This window comes from Canis lupus, chromosome 26, assembly GCF_003254725.2.
Source record: "Canis lupus dingo isolate Sandy chromosome 26, ASM325472v2, whole genome shotgun sequence".
In the NCBI taxonomy this organism is placed as follows: Eukaryota; Metazoa; Chordata; class Mammalia; order Carnivora; family Canidae; genus Canis; species Canis lupus.
Genome location: NC_064268.1, coordinates 18,724,470 through 18,744,358, shown reverse-complemented (window position 1 = coordinate 18,744,358; position 19,889 = coordinate 18,724,470). Strand labels below are relative to the sequence as shown.

Here is a 19,889-nt window from a genome sequence, read left to right as displayed (position 1 = left end):
TGTCCTAGGATACACAGATGGCCATCTCAGGACTTTTCACAACACTCTGCCCAGAGCCCAGGGTTTCCTTCATGTCTCCCCACAAAGGCAAAATCATTGGTCCTTAGAGCTAAAAAGATGACCCAGTGCAATGGGTTTTCAATATTCAAAAATGGGTTTTGAGACATCAGAGCCTTTCTTCAAACAAAGTATTACTCAAAATCCCAATTATGCAGAACAGGTAAAAGGAGAACACCATTGATGGCTCTCTCAGTCCCCACCCACCCTTCTGCCTCCTGCCTTCCAAGCCAGCCCCGAGGCCCTTCCCCAGAACCCTGGGTCCTAAGGAACCCAGTTTGAAAACCAGGGCTTAATCTAATGGGGAAATGGGCCCAGAAGGGAAAATGCGTGGCCAGGGTTATATAGGGACATAGTGCAAGGGTGAGGCCCTTCCAGGAGGGCTGCTGAAAGCCCAAATAGGAAGCAGACAAACCCTTTCCCTTAGCTAAGTCAAAATCTGCTTTGTGGATTTGCCCCAAACTCATACATATTTCAGCTGCTTTGTTGATTAGTGGTTATTTGATTGGTTAGTTGGTCTGTGTTTTGGTTGGGTGATTTATTAGTTGCTCACTGAATGGTTGAATAGTTAGTTGGCTGATTGGGTAGTAGATTAGCTGGCTATTTGGACGATTAGTTGGTTAGTCTGTTGGTTCATGGCTAGTTGGTGTTCAGTTACTTGATAGAGTGGTTAGTTGACTAGTTGGATGGTGGGTTCACTCACTGGCTACCTAGTCGATTACATGGTTCATTGTTTCTTAATTGTCTGGTTGAACAAATGAGTGAGTAGTTGCATACAGTAGTGCTTTGGTAAAGGCTCTGAGATGTGAGGTGCACATCTGTTGGAAGGGGCACGAAGCAGATGGCCTGAAGAGGGAAGAGTGAGATCCACTCACAGACCTCAGTAAAAGTAGCAAAGTTGCTGTTGCCAGGGTGGGTTTGTCCACTTCTTGACCTGGGAGGCGAGTAGCTGAGCCCACTTGTGCCTCCCAGGGTTCCCAGTGCCCCCTGCTTCCTTCCACTCTTTCCGCCAAGCAAACCTGCTCTTTGGTCCTTTACTACCCTGGGGTGTTGGTGATGGAAAACAGCTCAGTGTCTTTTTTTTTTTTTTTTTTTTTTTTTAGAGAGAAGGCTCATTCATGGGAGTATTTCAGCCATCCTACAGCAGATGGCATTGGGGTTGGAAGGAAAGATTCTTCTAGGACCTAGTGGTTACATTCCATGAGCAGCTTTGATATAAAGATAATGGCATAGATCATGTAACCTTCACAGTAAACTACAGTACTAAGCATCACTATAATCTCCATTTCAAAGATGAGGAACCTGAGACTCAGGGAGGGGCAGTGACCCAAGTTTCAACAGGTGGAGGGTGAGGGGTCCAGACTTGAACCCTGTCCCCCAAGTACAAGTATGGCCCCAAGATCATTCAGGTGTTGGAGCCATAATGGGTCCTCCACAGCCTGCCCTTCTCCAACCCTAAAACTCCTTCTTGCTCCCCTTGGGGTTCTGGATGCAAATCCAGGTGCCAGTGGGGAGCCCCAAGCATCACCCAACAATCCGGGACTGCATGCACCACCTCATCGCCACCACCACAAAATGAGCACAGTGGGTCCGTGTTCCCAACCCTGCCAAATGAGCTCTGAACTCACTTCTGAGGCCACAATAAGATCTCCTAGCTGTGGCCATTTTGTGCATTTATTTGCTAGATTAATGGCAGAAACAAAATTGCTTCTTCACCTTGGGACAGTCAGGGAAATCTGGAGACACCTGTGTGACAGCCCTATACATATTCCTCGATGTCAATCCTGCCTTTTGCTACACTTTTTGTTATCAGAATGCAGTGTTTTCTTGCCCATGCTTTGCAAGGCCAAGGGGGACAGGCCACGAATGCATAGGTGAGAGGAATTTTAGGCCTCCTCCCTCCTTTCCTCTCCATTTGTCCTTCCCAGGGATGTGGGAAGAGAAGATGCTTCAGGTGGGGCCACAGGTCAATTTCTTCAGCGACCAGCTTTCAAGATTTAATAATAATAATAATAATAATAATAATAATAATACATTAACTTGCTCATATTGGGTTATGAGCTCCCATATTGGGTTATGGCTCCCTTTGAGCCAAGCCCTTCATATCATCTCACTTCGTCTTGGCATCAGCGCCGTGAGCATGGAATGGTTATTATTCCCATTTTGCAGACGAGAAAGCCTGAGGCACAAGATCACATAGCAATTTAGTGGAGGAGCCCAGACTTGGGCCAGCACTGTCTGACACCAGAGCCTGAACTCTTCACCAGAATCCACATAATATGCTCCATGAACCTGACTGACCCTTCCCTAGGGTACAAGGTAGTCCCTAGTCGGGACTAAATGAGGGAAATAGGTCTTGGGAGTCTCCAGGGCCTGAACCCTTTGAAACATCCCCTGCTTTTAGGGCCCCCCATTCCTGTTCGAGTCCTGTCTCAGCTGCCCAGTGGTGGAGACCTCAAGCTCCAGGTCAAGCAGGAGGTCCCAGCCTCAGGCCCCCACTTTCCAGCCCTGTGGCCTTGGATCTTCTCTGAGCCTCAGTTTCTCCTGTATAAAAATGTCAAGTGAAAAAAAAAATGTCAAGTGAGGTGTGCTTGTTTGCGTGTTCTGCTAAGTCATAGATGTTCATGGAAAAAAAAAAGTTCCAAACATACAGGAGAGGAAAGTCTTTCTCAAAGCCCTGTCCTGGCCATCTTCCACGTTCTCCTCCCCAGACATAATCGCTATTACCAGTTTCTTACACATCCTTCTCCAGCAGGCCAAACAGAAAGTCCAATGATGGAGACTTTCCACACCTGTGCTCTCTAAAACCCTGGCTACCGAGCACTTGAAATGTGGTTAATGGGATGAGGTACTAAATTCTGGGTACTACTGGATGTTAGCTCATTTAAGTAGCTGCACGTGGAGAGCTGGCTGCCATATTTGAGAGCACAAGTCTAGAGACTCTGATGACTAACATCCATGGAGCAATGACTATGTGGCAGGCAATATCCTAAGCACATCCCATGTAAATTCCTAGTTTGAGTAGGAACCCCACGAGTGGGTACTATATCACCTTTTTTCCCTCTCGAGATACTGAGGCACAACGAGATTAAATTCTCAAGAGGTCACTCTCCCAGGATGCAAAGGAGCTGTGATCTGAGCCCAGGCTGTTTGACTCCAGAGCCTGGGATCTTAGCCGCTATAGCTTGAGAGCCATCATAATCACATGAGCAGCTTAAATGGAGCATGGGCAATGAGCTTGGCATGTTGTCTGGCATGGAACAGGTGCTCAGGAACATACCTCAGCCTACCCTAAATTTCCCACCTCTGGGCCCTTGCTCATGCTTATGCCTCCTTTTCAAAATACCACTTCCTTCAATCCTTCCACTTCACCAAATCCCACCCAATGATCAGGCACCAAGGATGGGATAAAGTGGATCAGAGGCGTGAGTTGGCCTGGGCAAGACCTGAAGAAGTGGGGGTGTGGGGGAACGGGTCGCAGAACTCAGAGCAGACTGTGAAACAGTCCAAGCCACCCCCAGCAGGACAATGAGAAGACAGATATCATCTGTAGACAGTGAGTTGCATCTTGGGGAGCAGTGGGAAATGTGGTTAGGTAAGCATGGCTGGGAGAGGACATAAGAGTTTCAATTACCAAATATTAATTTATAAATGATTTAATAAGTGGTAAGGAGGTGGTATTGCTGTAATCATGCATTTAACATTTATTAAGCACCTACTTAATTAGTCAATAATCATCGGAGGCCACCTTAGAGTTTGCCCCCCATGGGACTGTCCTGAAGACAAACTGGACTTTCTGGTATACCTCCTCAGTGTCACCTTTTCCAAGTAGGGGAACATTTAAGGGGCAAATCTTTAAGTTCTCTACCTTTGTCCTGCTAACATGTTCTTTCTTTGTATATGAATCTACTCAATACGCCAATAAAAAAAAAAAAGTAAAAACAGAACCATTATCCCATTTTACAGATGGTAAAGCAGAGGCTGGGGAAGTTGGAGACAATTTGTCCGGGGTCACTTGACCTGTTAGTGGATGGGCTGGAATGAGCATGCAGGCCCCAGTCTGGGTGTCTTCATCCTGTGTCTAACTGTTCCCTTGCAGGGCACGGAGGTCTGTAAATTCCATCTGCCAAGAGGGGGCTTGCCAGAAAGAGGCATCTGGCATCCCTGGCACCAACTCAAAGGGCTGCCTTCCCGCTGCAGTGGGAAGAAATCCTTTTGCTTGGCATTCCACCTGCCATTTTCCACCTGGGTGGGTTTTAATCTCACAGACAACAGATATCTAAGCATCCCACCACCCTGGGGGAAAGCAAAACCTCAAAGTGGCCCAGGAAGAAGGGGCTGAGGGCTGTGCTCTGTGCCTAGGCACAAAGGGGCAGCTGTCATGCTCAGGATCCAGTGACTGAGAGACAGAGCATCCTACACAGAGCCTCTGGGGTGGGGGGAGCAGAAGCAGAGAGGGCAGCTCCTAGATCAATCTGTTTGCCCAATGGGGAAGGAGAGTGGGTCATCCCTTGGTGTCCAGGAAGAACCACCTGCTGTCTTGCTTCCCCTGGACCTGTCTTCCCTCCTAACAGTGCCTCTTCCTTCCCTGGCTCAGCTCTCTGTGTCTCAGGGGCTGTTTCCCAGGCTCCTGGGTCCACTGGATTCTGTCTAGATTCCACCAGTGAGAGCTTGGGCAGATTTGAGGACATGGGAAAGGGAGGACCCAGGACATTTCTCCCCCATCCTTCTCTGATATGGGTGTGAGTCTGACAGTGCTGGACTCGTTGGTGGCATCAGTTTCCCCTGTAATTCCAACTTATACCAGGTGGCCCCAGGCCCTGGGTGCCAATGGCACCACCCCCTCCCTATGTTTCTCCAGCCCTGGGGGAGGTAGCAGCTTCCCACTCTTGCTAATCTCTGACATGCCTCTTGTCTTAGTTTGCAGTACCCTCAAAGCGGATCCTGAAACAAAGACTGGGGTGCATGCAGTTTATTTGGGAAGTGGTGCCGGAAAACAAGTCAGGGAGGGAGTGGGGAAGTGAGATGGGGAAGGGATATAAGCTAAGGAAGGGTGTGTGAATGAGCTGGCCACTTCCATGGGCAAATGGGCTCAGTCCCACTGGAGAGCTTGTTGGGTTTTTTAAATGTTTTCATTTAAATTCAATTAATTAACATATAATGTATTATTGTTTTCAGAGATAGAGGTCAATGACTCATCAGTTTTATATAACACCCAATGCTAATTACATGATGTGCCTTCCTAATGCCCATCACCCAGTTTCTCCATCCCCCACCCCCAGTCGCCCTCAGATTGTTTCCTATGATTAAGAGTCTCTTATGGTTTGTCTCCCTCTCTGATTTCATCTTGTTTTATATTTCCCTCCCTTCCCCTATGATCCTGTTTCATTTCTTAAATTCCACATATCAGTGAGATCATATAATTATCTTTCTCTGACTTATTTCACTTAGCGTATTATCTTCTAGTTCCATCCATGTTGTTGCAAATGGCAAGATTTCATTTTTGATGGCTGAGTAGCATTCCATTGTGCATATATATCTACTTATCACATCTTCTTTATCCATTCATCTGTCAATGAACACCTGGGCTCTTTCCATAGTTTGGCTATTGTGGGCATTGCTGCTATAAACATTGGGGTGCAGGTGCTCCTTCAGATCATTATATTTGTATCTTTGGGGTAAATCCCCAGTAGTGCAATTGCTAGGTCATAGGGTAGCTCTATTTTCAACTTTTTAAGAAACCTCCACACTGTTTTCCAGAGTGGCTGCATTCCCACGAACAGTGTATGAGGGTTCCCCTTTCTGCACATTCTCACCAACATCTGTCATTTCCTGACTTGTTAATTTTAGCCATTCTGACTGGTGTGAGGTTGTATCTCATTGTGCTTTTGATTTGTGTTTCCCTGATGCCAAGTGATATTAAGCATTTTTTGATGTGTCTGTTGGCCATGTGTATGTCTTCTCTGGAGAAATGTCTGTTCATGTCTTCTACCCATTTCTTTTTTTTTAAATAAATTTATTTTTTATTGGTGTTCAATTTACCAACATACAGAATAACACCCAGTGCTTATCCCATCAAGTGCCCCCCTCAGTGCCCGTCACCCATTCACCCTCTTCTGCCCATTTCATGATTGGATTATTTGTCTTTGCTGTTCAGTTTGATAAGTTCTTTATAGATTTTGGGTACTAGTCCTTAATCTGATAAGGCATTTGCAAATATCTTCTCCCATTCTGTCAGTTGTCTTTTGGTTTTGTCAACTATTTCCTTTGCTGTGCAGAAGCTTTTTATCTTGATGAAGTCCCAATAGTTCATTTTTTGCCTTTGTTTGCCTTGTCTTTGGAGATGTGTCTAGTAAGAAGTTGCTGCAGCCAAGGTCAGAGGATGCTGCTTGTGTTCTCCTCTAGGATTTTGATGGATTCCTGTCTCACATTTAAGTCTTTCATCCATTTTGAGTCTATTTTTGTGTATGGTGTGAGGAAGTGGTCCAATCTCATTCTGCATGTGGCTGTCCAATTTTCCCAAAACCATTTGTTGAAGTGAGTGTGTTTTTTCTATTGAATATTCTTTTCTGCTTTGAAGATTAGTTGACTGTAGAGTTGAGGGTCCATTTCCGGGTTCTCTATTCTGTTCCATTGATCTAAATGTCTATTTTTGTGCCATTACAATACTGTCTTGATTATTACAGCTTTGTAATAGAGCTTGAAGTGCAGAATTGTGATACCATCAGTTTTGGCTTTCTTTTCCAACATTGCTTTGGCTATGGAGGTCTTCTCTGGTTCTATGCAAATTTTAGGATTATTTGTTCCAACTCTGTGAAATAAGTTGATGATATTTTGATAGCGATTACATTGAATGTATAGATTGCTCCAGGTAGCATAGACATTTTAACAATATTTGTTCTTCCCAATCCAAAAGCATGGAACATTTTTCCATTTCTTTGTGTCTTCCTCAATTTCTTTCATGAGTGTTCTATTGTTTTCTGAATACAGATCCTTACCTCTTTGCTTAGGTTTATTCCTAGATATCTTATGGTTTTGAGTGCAATTATAAATGGGATTGACTACTTAATTTCTTTCTTCTGCCTCATTATTTGTGTATAGAAATGCAACTGATTTCTGTGCATTGTTTTATATCCTGCCACTTTGCTGAATTGCTGTATGACCTCTAGCAATTTTGAGGTGGAGTCTTTTGGGTTTTCCACATAAAGTATAATGTAATCTGCAGAGTGAGAGTTTGACTTCTTTTTTGCCAATTAGGATGCCTCTTATTTCTTTTTGTTGTCTGATTGCAGAGTCTAGGACTTCTACTATGTTGAACGGCAGTATGAGAGTAGATATCCCTGCTGTATTCCTGACCTTAGGGGAAAAGCTCTTAGTTTTTCCCTGTTAAGAATGATATTCATTGTGGACTTTTTGTAGATAGCTTTTATGATATTGAAGTATGTTCCCTCTATCCCTACACCGTGGAGAGTTTTAATCAAGGAAGGATGCTATACTTTGTCAAATGCTTTTTCTGCATCTACTGAGAGGATCATACGGTTCTTGTCCTTTTATTAATTAATGTGGTGTATCACATTGATTGATTTGTGGATGTGGAAACCATCCTTGCAGCCCAGTAATAAATCCCACTTGGTGATGTTGAATAATCTCTTTAATGTACTTTTGGATCCTATTGGCTAGTATTTTGGTGAAAAATTTTGCATCTATGTTCATCAGGGATATTGGTCTGTAATTCTCCTTTTCTGTGGGGTCTTTGCTTTGGGGATCAAGGTAATCCTGACCTCATAGAATGAGTTTGGAAGTTTTCCTTCCATTCCTATTCTTTGAAACAGCTTCAGAAGAATAGGTATTAATTCTTCTTTAAATGTTTGGTGGAATTCCCCTAGGATGCCATCTGGCCCTGGATTCTTGTTTTTGGGAGATTTTTTTTATTACTGCTTCAATTTCCCTGCTGGTTATGGGTCTGTTCAGGTTTTCTTTTTCTTCCTGTTTCAGTTTTGGTAGATTATACATCTCTAGGAATGCAACCATTTCTTCCAGATTGTTTAGTTTGTTGGCATATAGTTGCTCATAATACATTCTTAAAATAGTTTGCATTTCTTTGGTGTTCGTTGTGGTCTCTCCTCTTTCATTCATAATTTGATTTATTTGGGTCCTTTCTCTTTTCTTTTTGATAAGTCTAGCCAGGGGTTTATCAATCTTATTAATTCTTTCAAAGAACCAGCTCTTAATTTTGTTGATCTGTTATACTATTCTTTTGGTTTCTAGTTCATTGATTTCTGCTCTAATCTTTATTATTTATCTCCTCCTGCTGGGTTTAGGCTTTATTTGCTCTTCTTTCTCCAGCTCCTTTAGGTGTGAGGTAAGGTTATGTATTTGAGACCTTTCTTGTTTCTTAAGAAAGGCTTGTATTGCTATGTACTTCCCTCTTAGGGCTGCCTTAGCTGGAACCCAAAGGTTTTGAACAGTTGTGTTTTCATTTTCATTTTCATTTGTTTCCATAAATTTTTTAAATTCTTCTTTTTCTGGTTGACTCATTCTTCCTTTAGTAGGATGCTCTTTAGCCTCCGTGTATTTTAGTTCTTTCCAAAATCCTCCTGTGATTGAGTTCCAATTTCAAAACATTGTGGTCCAAAAATGTGCAGGGAATGATCCCAGTCTTTTGGTACCAGTTAAGACTTGATTTGTGGCCCAGTATGTGATCTATTCTGGAGAATGTTCCATGTGCACTTGAAAAGAATGTGTATTTTGTTGCTTTAGAATGGAATGTTCTGAATATATCTGTGAAGTCCATTTGGTCCAGTGTGTCACTTAAAGCCTTTGTTTCCTTGTTGATCTTCTGCTTGAGTGATCTGTCCATTGCAGTGAGTGGGGTAATTAAAGTCCCCTACTATTATTGTATTACTATGGATGTGTTTCTTTCATTTTGTTATTAATTGGCTTATATAATTGGTTGCTCCCATGTTAGGGGCATAAACTTTTACAATTGTTAGATCTTGCTGGATAGACCCTTTAATTATGATATAATGTCCTTCTCATGTCTTATTACAGTCTTTGATTTAAAATCTAATTTGTCTAATACAAGAATTTCCACCTCCACTTTCTTTTGATGTCCATTAGTATGATAAATGGTTTTCCACCCCCCTCATTTTCAATATGGATATGTCTTTGGGTCTAAAACAAGTCTCTTGCGGACTGCATATTGATGGATCTTGCTTTTTTACTCAATCTGATACTCTGTGTCTTTTGATTGGGGCATTTAGTCCATTTACATTCAGAGTAACTATTGAAAGATCTTAATTTGGTGCCGTTGTATTACCTGTAAAGTCACTGTTTCTGTATATTGTCCCTGTTCCTTTCTGGTCTATGTTATTTTTGGGTTCTCTCTTAGCTTAAAGGATCCCTTTTAATATTTCTTAAAGGGCTGGTTTGATCACTTATTCTTGTAGTTTGTTTGTCTTGGAAGCTTTTTATCTTTCTTTCTATTTTGAAAGACATCCCTTCTGGATAAAGTATTCCTTGCTTTTTCATTTAGCATCCTGAATATATCATGCCATCTTTTCTGGCCTGCCAGGTCTCTGTGGGTAGGCCCGCTACCAGGCTAATGTTTCTACCCTTGTAGGTTATGGACCTCTTGTCTCAAGCTGCTTTCAGAATTTTCTCTGTCTCTGAGATTTGCCAGTTTCACTTTTATATGTTGGGGTGTTGACCTATTTTATTGATTTTGAGGAGGGTTCTCTCTGCCTCCTGGACTTGATGCCTGTTTCCTTCCCCAGATTAGGGAAGTTCCCTGCTAAAATTTGCCCCAATATATCTTCTGCCCTCCCCCCTTTTCCTCTTCTTCTGGGATCCCAATTATTCTAATATTTTTTTTTGCTTTATTGTATCACTTATCTCTCAAATTCTCCCCTCCAAATCCAGTAGTTATTTATTTCTTTCTCAGCTTCTTTATTCTCCATCATTATGTCTTTTATATCACTAATTCTCTCTTCTGCCTCATTTATCCTAGCAGTTAGAGCCTCCACTTTTTATTGCATCTCATTAATAGCCTTTTTAATTTCAACTTGATTAGATTTTTGTTCTTCTATATCTCCAAAAAGGATTCTCTAATGTCTTCTATGCTTTCTTTCAAGCCCAGCTAGTATCTTTATAATCATTATTCTGAACTCTAGTTCCAACATCTTACATATGTCCATACTGATTAGGTCCCTGGCAGTCAGTACTGCCTCCTGTTCTCTTTTTTTAAGGTGAGTTTTTCCATCTTGTCATTATTTCAGAAAGTGGTCACTTTTCTATTTATAGAGTTGCAGCTAGTCTTTTCTTAGATCTCTGGTTGAGTTCACAGGTGTTCAGAATGATTTGATAGCTATCAAGCTGAATTCCTGGGACCAGATAAAACTAAGGTCTCCTACTCCTCTGCCATCTTGGACTCTCTCCCAAAGTGAAGTCCTTCTAAAAAGGGATGTTTCCTTGGGAAACATACCTCAGAGTCAACCCACTGGAGGAATGAGAAGCTATGTCATTTACTTAATTCTATCTCCCTTGTCTGAGGGCTGGCTCTGGGGTGTTAACTGTCTCATACCTCCAGACTATACCTGCAAGCTCCCAAGTCCAGAAGAAAGACCTCATTCAGAGAAGTAGAGTTAAATGTGCTGGAAGTGGAATGGAAAAGACACTGCATGAAAGAAGATGGACAAGTGACCAACGAGCACATGAAAGATGCTCAACAGCATTAGCCACACAACAATAAAACCACAATGAGATAACACCACCCACCAACCAGAATGGCTAAAGCTGAACAGGCTGATAATAACAAGTATGAGTGAAGATGTAGGACAACCGGAACTCTTATCCACTCCCAGTGGCAATTATAAAAATGATACAACCACTTTGTGTAAATATCTGTTTCTTATCAAACTAAACAAGCACTTCCTCGAAGGTGCAGCCATCACTCTCCTAGGTACATACTCAAGAAACATAAAAGCATATGTCCACACAAAGACTGGTATGCAAATGTTTTTAGTGCTCTGTTTATACTAAACAAAGACTGGAGACATTCCAGATATCTATCAGCAGATGAATGGATAAAGAAATGGTGACATATTCATATTCAATGGAACATTACTCAACCATAAAAATGAACAAATTTTTAATGTATGCAATAACAGGGATGAATCTCAAAATTTAAAATGTTCATGGAAGAAGCCAGGTACCAGCTATATGATTCCATTTATGTGAATGGGAACATAATTCACATAAGGAATTATGTGGAATCTTCCCACTAGGGAAGATACAACCAATCTATGATGCTGGTGGTCAGAATGGGCATTGTCTGGGAGCAGAGATGGTACTGGCTGGAAAGGGAGATGAGGGAAACTTCCAGAATAAGACTGCTTCATATCTTGATCTTAGTGATTGGTCATACCATGCTCTCAAATGTAAAAATTCATACACTTTTGATTTTGTGTCTTTTATGTAAAGCATACACCTTTATTTTTAAAAGTACAAAATATAATAAATGAGGAGTTCCATTCTTAAAAGTTCTGCTCCAAACCCTTAGCTGGTTACTGAGGATGACTGCAGTTGGGGTCTCCAGCCTCATTAGGGAAAGGTAAGGGAGGGCTCAGGACAGGCTGAGGCTTTGGAGCTGCCAGTGCAGAAAACACACTCGCTCCCGTCACTGACTTATGATTAAGAATTTTCCTCCTGGCCTCTGAGTGTTTTACTGGCTCATCCATCAATCTGTCACGGCGGCCGTCAAGGCAAGAGCAGCAGAAAACTAACAGCTCACACCCAAACAGCCTGAATAATTCAACACCCGCCACAGCCTCTGGACACTAGGAGCATGAAGCTAATTTTTTATTTATTTCTCAGGCTCTGCAGTTTATTTTCATGCCCCTGGAGCATGCCCCTGGAGGCTCAGAGAGTGGGCATGGGACTTCCATGGATCTAGAGAGGATGAGCCAAAGCCATAGACCTGGGGTATTCCACCCTGATGTCTGGGGCAGGACAATGGACCCAAAGCAAGGGCACTGTCAAATGAGGGCGTCTAAACAGTGGACAGAAAGAGCAGATACTGGAGTCTCAAGATTTTAGATCTGGGTGAGCCACTTCTCAGCTGTGTGGTCTTAAGCAAATCACTTACATGGTGCTTACTTTGTGCCCCTGGCCCGGGGCCAGGCACCTGAATAAAGGGTGCCATTAACATTGGTCCTAGAAGTTCATGTCTGCCACCATCATTTTTGCAAAGGATCTTAGAAGATTAGGGGCTGGACTGAAAAATAGGAAGGTCTGCCCAGCTCCCTTATCCCCAATCTAGGAAAGATTTGTGACCTCCAGGAAGGGATGAGCTGCCACCACAAACCCTCTGGGCTCTTTGGAGAAGGAAAACAGTGGGCAACTCCTTGATTTATGCAACATTTCAAGGGCCTGAGAAATGCTTACCCAGTCCTGGCAATGTGTCACATGGGTGGCACTTTCAGGATTTCTGAGTCAGAAACCATTTTTATAGGGAACAAATATTCTTGTGGTTGTAGCCCCTTGAGTCCCCAGGGGTTCCCTGTATCTGTTAGCTACTTATTGAACTTTGAGGGTGAGCAACATCCAGTAGTGGACAAGTCAGACCAGGAAGTTCCCAGGCACCAGGGAGCTCAGGCATGGGCTCCTTTTCTTCAGAAGCTAATCACTTTGGGACACCTGGGTGGCTCAGTCAGTTAAGCATCTGACTCTTGATTTCAGCTCAGGTCATGATCTCAGGGTCCTGAGACTGAGCCCTGCGTCTATCTCTGCACTTAGCGAGGACTCTGCTTGTCCCTCTCCCTCTACTCCTCCCCCTATTTGTGCTTTCTTTCTCTAAAATAAAATAAGTAAGTAAATCTTTTTTTAAAAAAAGAAGTTAATCACTTTGGGGAAACCAAGGCAGCTCAGTAGCTCTAAGGCTTCTCTCTCAGGGCAAGGTGGAGAAGGCTGATTCCCAATAATCTTCTGGGAAGAAAGGGTCCAGAATGATCAAACCCTCCTGCCTCAGGAAATACCAGATAATTCCTCATTACCAGCTCCTTACTTCCCTAGCAGAAAGTTCTGATGAGGAGTAAAAGGAAAGAATCTCTGCATCAGTGGTTCTCAAACTTGAATTAACATCAGAATCAACAGGGAGGGCTTTTTAAAACACAGATTGCCAGGTACACCTCAAAGTTTCTCATTCAGTAAGTGTGGGGAAGCACCTGGAAATGTGCATTTCCAACAATTTCCTACAAATACTGCTGCGGTTGCCCTGGTGACCACACTTTGAGAACAAGTCTGGATGAAAGATGGGGAAAATGGAGTTAAAATTGTAGCCTTGCCATATCCTGGCAGTGTGACCTTACACAATCTACTTGGCCTCTCTGAGACTCAGTTTCTTCATCTTGACAGGGTTAAGATCAGAGACAATAAACACTGACACTTCATAGGCCCTCAATATAACACCCCCAGGTGACAATTCCTTCAAGATATATATATATATCGAGAGAGAGAGAGTAAGTGGGGAGGGGAAGTGCAAAGGAAAAGAGAGAGAGAGAATCCTAAGTAGGCTCCATGCTGAGTGTAGAGCCCAATGAGGGGCTTGATCTCACAACTCTGAGATCATGATCTGCAACAAAATCAAGAGTTGGACATTCAACTGGACTGAGCCACCCACATGCCTGCACCCCCCACAATAGATTAAAAATAATCTATTATTTTTGCTTTCAGTGTAGACCACTGCAGCAAAACAGCCTCCTTGAATTCATTTTTTTTAAATCAATGGTTTCACAAAGAAATCAGTGGCTTCACAGAGCAGAGTTCCATGAAGTCATAAGTTAGAGCCAGGATCTGTAGAACTCACAGGAAACTCTCAGCATCACATTAAGCAGAATGGATGCCCAGATTTGTCTGTGCACACAAAATAGTGTTAACCTAAAGAATCAATTAACTTCTTGGCAGACAGGCCATCTAACCCCAGGGCACCCAGTGAGGGCTTGCTCACCCCAGCTGCCCTGAGCGACACAGAAGCAAATCTTCTAAGTCCTTTTCTTTCTAGTGTCCACATGATTAAGGACAAGATGCGTCACGGAGCTTCTCAATCAGGGGGCAACTCCATTAACAATCCTCAGATGGCAAAATGTCATTGGCCATGTTGTCCTGGGCAGGGAGGGCCCAAGGTAAATGATACCTGCACTTCATAAGCTGCAAGTAATGATGTTCTATTGCAAGGTATTCTTTTATTGCAATGCTAAACCTGAGCTCTTGAGGCCTCGGTTTGATATTCCCACTCTGATGTTGCATAATGCTAAGTACAATAGTCTGAGGTGAAATCAGGAACAGGGATCAAAGTGGGATCGAGAGAGGCTGAGATTTGGACAGGCTATAAGGGCCGAGCTAGGAGGACAGGTCCACTTCAGCACCACAGACAGCACCACGCAGCAGCGCTTCTCTGGGGGGAAATTGCTTGAATCTGTGTGAAGACAAAGGTACATATGATAGTAACATTCACATTGTGGTCTAAATCAGGGTTTCCCAACCCTGGCGCTATTGACATTTTGGGCCAGATAATTGTGGAGGGCTCTCCTATGCATTATAGGGTGTTTAGAAACATCCTTGGACTCTACTCACTCCACCCCCGATAAAAAAAATAGCCATTGCCCAATGTCCTCAAGGGGACAAACTCATTCCTACTTGAGAACTACAGACCTAAGTGAATAGCACTTTCTGGAGTTGTAGAGTGTACGTCTATATACATCTATGAGATTACTCTCACAGCCCAACCTTCAAACTGCTTCAAATAGGACTTAAGGAGCCCTCTTCTTTATTCTGGTAGGAAGGACTAAGTGGGTTAAAAAACAGGCAAACAAACAAACAAACAAAAAAAAAAAAAAAAAAAAAAACAGGCAAACAAGTAAAATAAGTAAATAAAATAAAGACTGTAATAAGTGCCATGAAAAAAACAGAGGGATGTGATCAGAAGATAATGCGAGAACATGTGCGCTAGACAAGGGAATCCTGGTATGCTGTTGGTGGAATGCAAACTAGTACAGCCACTGTGGAAAACAGTATGGAGGGCCCTCAAAATTAAAAAGAGCTACCATATGACCCAGAAATTCCACTTCTGGGTATTTATCCAAAGAAAGTGAAAACATTAACTTGAAAAGACATATACACCCCCATGTTCATTGCAGCTTTATTTACAAGAGCCAAGACGTGGAAACAACCTAAGTGTCCATCAGTGTCCATTAATTTTCATTGCCTTTGTCAAAGTCTGAGGCTACGTCCATTTCTTCCTTGAGATTCACTGGGAATCAAGCATTGACTTTTCCATACATATTTTTTTTCTAGGCAGTGGTGAACACAGATGTGCATTTAGGAGAGGGCAGATGGCTAGGATTTCTTTTTCATATGTGGGCTTTGGGAACTCCTCAGAAGACCTCACTATCCCCCAGTGCTCCATAAACAGGAAAGTTGGAGATGTCCTGAGTGTCCCCTTGGGAGGGTAGGAGGAGGTTGTTCTTAAAGTGCTGAAATCATTGACTTTTGAAGGACACATGGGGGAAGAGACAAAATTAAATCTCAGGAAAGGGAATTATAATGGCAACATCCATGCACTGGAGCTCTGGAATCAAACAGAGGTGGGTTTAAAACCCACCTCCCCCACTTATTAGCTGTGAGACCCGAGGCAATTGACTTTACCCTTCTGAACTTCAGTTTCCTCATAGGCAAAATGGAATTAATAATAATACCTATTTCGTAGGGTTCCAGAAGGGCAAGGAACAAAATAAGATTCAAATAAAATGTAAGCGTCACAAGAATGCAAACATGGTAGGGTCCTGAAATTGTGTTGGTATTATACCCACATATCTTTTATATATACATATTAGTTAAGTTAATGATTTGATGATGGGTGAGTGCCTGGGTCAAAAAATAATAAACCAGAGAGAAGGGATGCTTGTTACATAATAGCAGAGAGTTTAATAACACTTCTCCCTGGAGTGATATGGAAATTGGATAATGTATATAATCTAGTGGGTGATCTAGATAAAAAGATCTCCAGGAAGAATGTTGTGGATGACACCTGTTCTTCTTTTCTTCTCTTTTCTTTTCTTCTTTTCTTTTCTTTCTTTTATTTTTCTTTTCTTTCTGCCCGTTTCTTCTAGATGCTTATAGTAATATGCAAGAGGAGAGAGATAAATTAAAGAAATGACCATCAAACAAAAAGGAGACAAACCTTGATAGTTTTGGAAGTTGCCCATATCTCCAGATGGTAAATGTTAAAACTACATGTTTCCAGACAGAGATCAAATCCAGGGCACTGTCAGGAAGTAGGGGATAAAGATGAAGTTGGGGTATGACTGTAAAATCCCTTATTAATGCCCCCAAAAGACCTAAGCTAGTGCTGCAAATAACCAATCAGTCGAACCACACAGATTTAGTAAATTTAAGAGTACTGTGCCTCAGCTGCCTTGGGATTTTTCAGCAGATGCTCAAGGAAGACAAGAATTTATCTCAATGACATTCACAGGTGTGGAGGCCTTTTTTTTTTTTAATGGAATGAACCTGTAATAAGATCACAAAAATTTTAATAGAAATGTATTGGCAACAACACGGCCAGCTTAGATTGAAAGAGACAAGAATTACAGGGATTAAAAAGGGGCCTTTTGGACTCTCACACCTCTACAGAGGGAAAGTAGGATGAGAAAATAGCTCATCTGCAAACACAGACTTCCTGTGTTTCATGCGGAAAGATGAATCAGAGGGTGAAACCAGGAGCCATAGAGATTTATTCCCAGACTTTGAGTTCCAATTTTAAAAACTGCCAACTTGTGCCTGCTGTATTTAAGAATTGTAATGGACCAGTAACCTGTGTGCCTCTTTTATCCGCCTCGTCCTTACTTTTAAACAGGAGTGTCTATAGCTTTTGTCCCCTGCTTTCCTCTATGCATGTGTATATAGGAATCTAGATAACTTTGTTCACAGGTCTCAGAGAGAGAGGAGCAATAATTAAGGAGCTCTACCAAAGACACCACATCTGAGGATCTTCATCCAGACCTACACTTGAGTTGATGATGAGATTCTGACTTTGAGCTGATGCTATAATGGGATGTAACTCTTAGGGGCTGTTGGTGGGGAGGCAGGGGCAAGTGAGGGGGGTAAGGAATGTATTTTATACATTGGAGGAATATGAGCCACTGGGACCAGAGGGCAAACTGTGCTAGCCACTCTCCAAGATGGGTCCTGTGTAGTCCTCTTCTATGCTGACCTGTGTAACCACTAGGATATTACAAAAATGACATTGTGTGAGTTCTAAGGTTATGTCATTTAAAAAATTGCAGTTTCCATCTTGCTCTCTTCTCGTCCACTCTTGGAAGGCAAGCTACTCTGTGGTGAGGGTCCTGAAGCAATCCTGTGGAAAAGTACTGATGGCAAGGAACTGAAGTCTTCTGCCAATACCCATAACCAATGTGCCAGTGACACAAATGACCCATTTTGAAACTAAATCCTCCCACGCTGGTCAAGCCTTTAGAGGACTACCAACCTCAGCTGACATCATGACTGCAACCTCATGAGAGACACCAATCCAGGAACCACTCAGCTAAACTCCTAAATTTCCAACCTATGGAAGCTGTGAGAGAATAAACATCCATTGTCATTTTAAGGCTAAGTTTTGGGATGATTTATTGAGCGGCAGTAGAGAACTAATACAAATTTCCCAAAGCATGTAACCCATTCCTTAGAACAAACTAAGGCTTAATAAACCAAATGCCCAATGTTATTATTAATAGAAAGGTAATAGAAAGGGGATTTGCCCTTGAATAATACAACTTATCATCCTCCTCTTGCATATTGCTATACACATCAAGAAGAAACAGGTGTCATCTGCAACATTCTATCTGAAAAGCTCCTTATCCTTACCCAGTTGACTACATACATTATCTAATTTCTGTGTTACCCTAGGAGAAAGTGTTACTAAGCTATCTACTGCTATGTAACAGTCACCCCCTTCCGCCTGATTTATCATTTATTCATGCTTGCACTCACTCATCAAATCATTAACACTATTCCTGGCAGAGGGAATAGCATGTGCAAAAATCTCGAGGTGACAGTGAGCAAATGTTAGTCAAACTGAAGACGCTCTGTATGCCCGCATAAGGGGCTGCACAGAGGTAGAGAGGAGGGGCCAGATCCTAAAGGGCCTCATAGAGCTTTAGCAGAAGTCTGGGCTTTATCCAGGGCAGTGGGGAGCCATGGAAGAGAATAAACGGAGGAGAGATAAATGTGCATCTTAGGAAGTTCACTCTGGTGACAGCATGGAACATGGTTGCAAGGGAGCAACAGTACAGAGAGCATGAGCAGGTAAAGGTGGTTAGCTTGGAATGGTGAATGGCTTGAGGGATATAGCAAGGTGGACAGAGGATCCCAACTTCAACAGCCATAGAGGGAGAATCAATCAAATTCCTGGTCATAATTGTTTTTATAAACGAAAGCATAAGCAATAGGAAGGTTGGAATTGAGGACTTTGCCTTATGTCCGTTTTCTTGTGTTCCCTCTCCTCCCTATGCCTAGAGAGCCCTGGGGACAGGTTGGCCTGGGTCACCCAACTCCCTCAAGCCACACGGCCAGGAAATAATTGCATTTGCCTGCTCCCCAAGGTAGCCGACCCAGATGAGGAAGACACGGAGGCGGGGCAGCCGCAGCACTGGGGGTACTCCTGAGTTAATTGAGAGCACACGGGATGAGCTGCTGCTCCGTTTTCATCTCAATGGATCTAATTAGACAAGCAGCAATTGTGCTAAATGGACTGGCCCAGCAGACCAAGGCCACGGCTGGATGCCTAGGGACACAGGCAGGAGTCAAAGCAATCTCTGCCAAGATAATGGTCTTTCTTGAAAGAGATGGGGCCAGGGGTAGTGTGGCTGGGGCTTGTTGGACATATGCAACCTGCAGAAATCAGATTTCCATGGACACAATTACAAAGTCATGCCATAATTCACTAAGATCTACTGAGTCTCTCCAGAGCTCCCACTACAGGCCAGACACTGCCCAGCACGGGGGACACGGCTATGAATAAGATGGACTTGTCCCTGCCCTCCTAGAGATTACATTCTAGCAGATTAACATGTCACAGCCAAATGATCGCACATGAGATGAAATAATCATGGCCAAGCAGCAAGGGAGATTCCCAGGGCTGTGAGGAGTGTGGTAAGTAAGAACCAACACTGACCGAGTGACTATTAGGCACACATTTTAACTCATTTAATCATTACAACAACCCCCACGTGGAAGGTTTTATTCTTGGCAGTTCTATTTTGCAGATGAGGAAATTGAGGCCCAGAGAGAGGAAGTGACTTTCTCAAGGTGACCTGGAAGGGAAGTAGCAGAGCTGGGATTTGAATCAGGTGCTCCGGCTCTAGCATCCAGATGCCTCACTGCCACCAGGCAGAGGGTTGTACAAAGGTCCTGTGGTGGGAAGGAGGGTAAGTATTAGAGGAACTGCCAAGAGGCAAGGGAACTGGATGGCAGAGACGGGGGGAGGAGGAGGATACAAGCTGATGCCTGGAGGAGGGCAGATGGAAGTTAGGGCCAGACCCCAATGGATGTGTGAGTCGTGTCAGGCAGGGACATATGTCTTTATTTTAAGGGCAGTAGGGAGCCACAGAAGGGTTTTCAGCAAGGGAGGGATGTAACCAACTTTGATTCTTACCCACCCAGCAGCAACAGGAGGTCAGGAGCAGAACACACATTTGACAGATGAGGAATCTGAGGTCAGAGAGATAGGGTGCCTCAACAGAATAAGATGGGAGGATCTAGAAGGGCACATCGAC

The 19,889-nt window shown here is 43.0% G+C and overlaps 2 long non-coding RNA genes across 8 annotated transcripts in view; one reads left to right on the top strand and one right to left on the bottom strand.

Moving 5' to 3' along the window:
- LOC112676734 (uncharacterized) overlaps nucleotides 1–17,717 on the top strand; it is a 37,902-nt gene extending 20,185 nt beyond the window's left edge. Inside the window, exons 5-6 of one of the 6 annotated variants that reach the window (XR_003146686.3) lie at nucleotides 16,234–16,330; nucleotides 17,400–17,717. This is a non-coding gene — a long non-coding RNA (uncharacterized LOC112676734). Of the gene's footprint in view, nucleotides 1–2,461; nucleotides 2,597–16,223; nucleotides 16,331–17,043; nucleotides 17,182–17,399 lie in introns of those variants that run through there. The other 5 variants (XR_003146684.3, XR_003146685.3, XR_003146683.3 and 2 more) reach the window with 5 other exon arrangements.
- Nucleotides 13,817–19,889, bottom strand: part of LOC112676735 (uncharacterized) — a 64,316-nt gene continuing 58,243 nt past the window's right edge. The window contains exon 6 of one of the 2 annotated variants that reach the window (XR_003146689.3): nucleotides 13,817–14,530. This is a non-coding gene — a long non-coding RNA (uncharacterized LOC112676735). The remainder of the gene's footprint in view (nucleotides 14,531–19,889) is intronic. The other variant, XR_003146688.3, reaches the window with a different exon arrangement.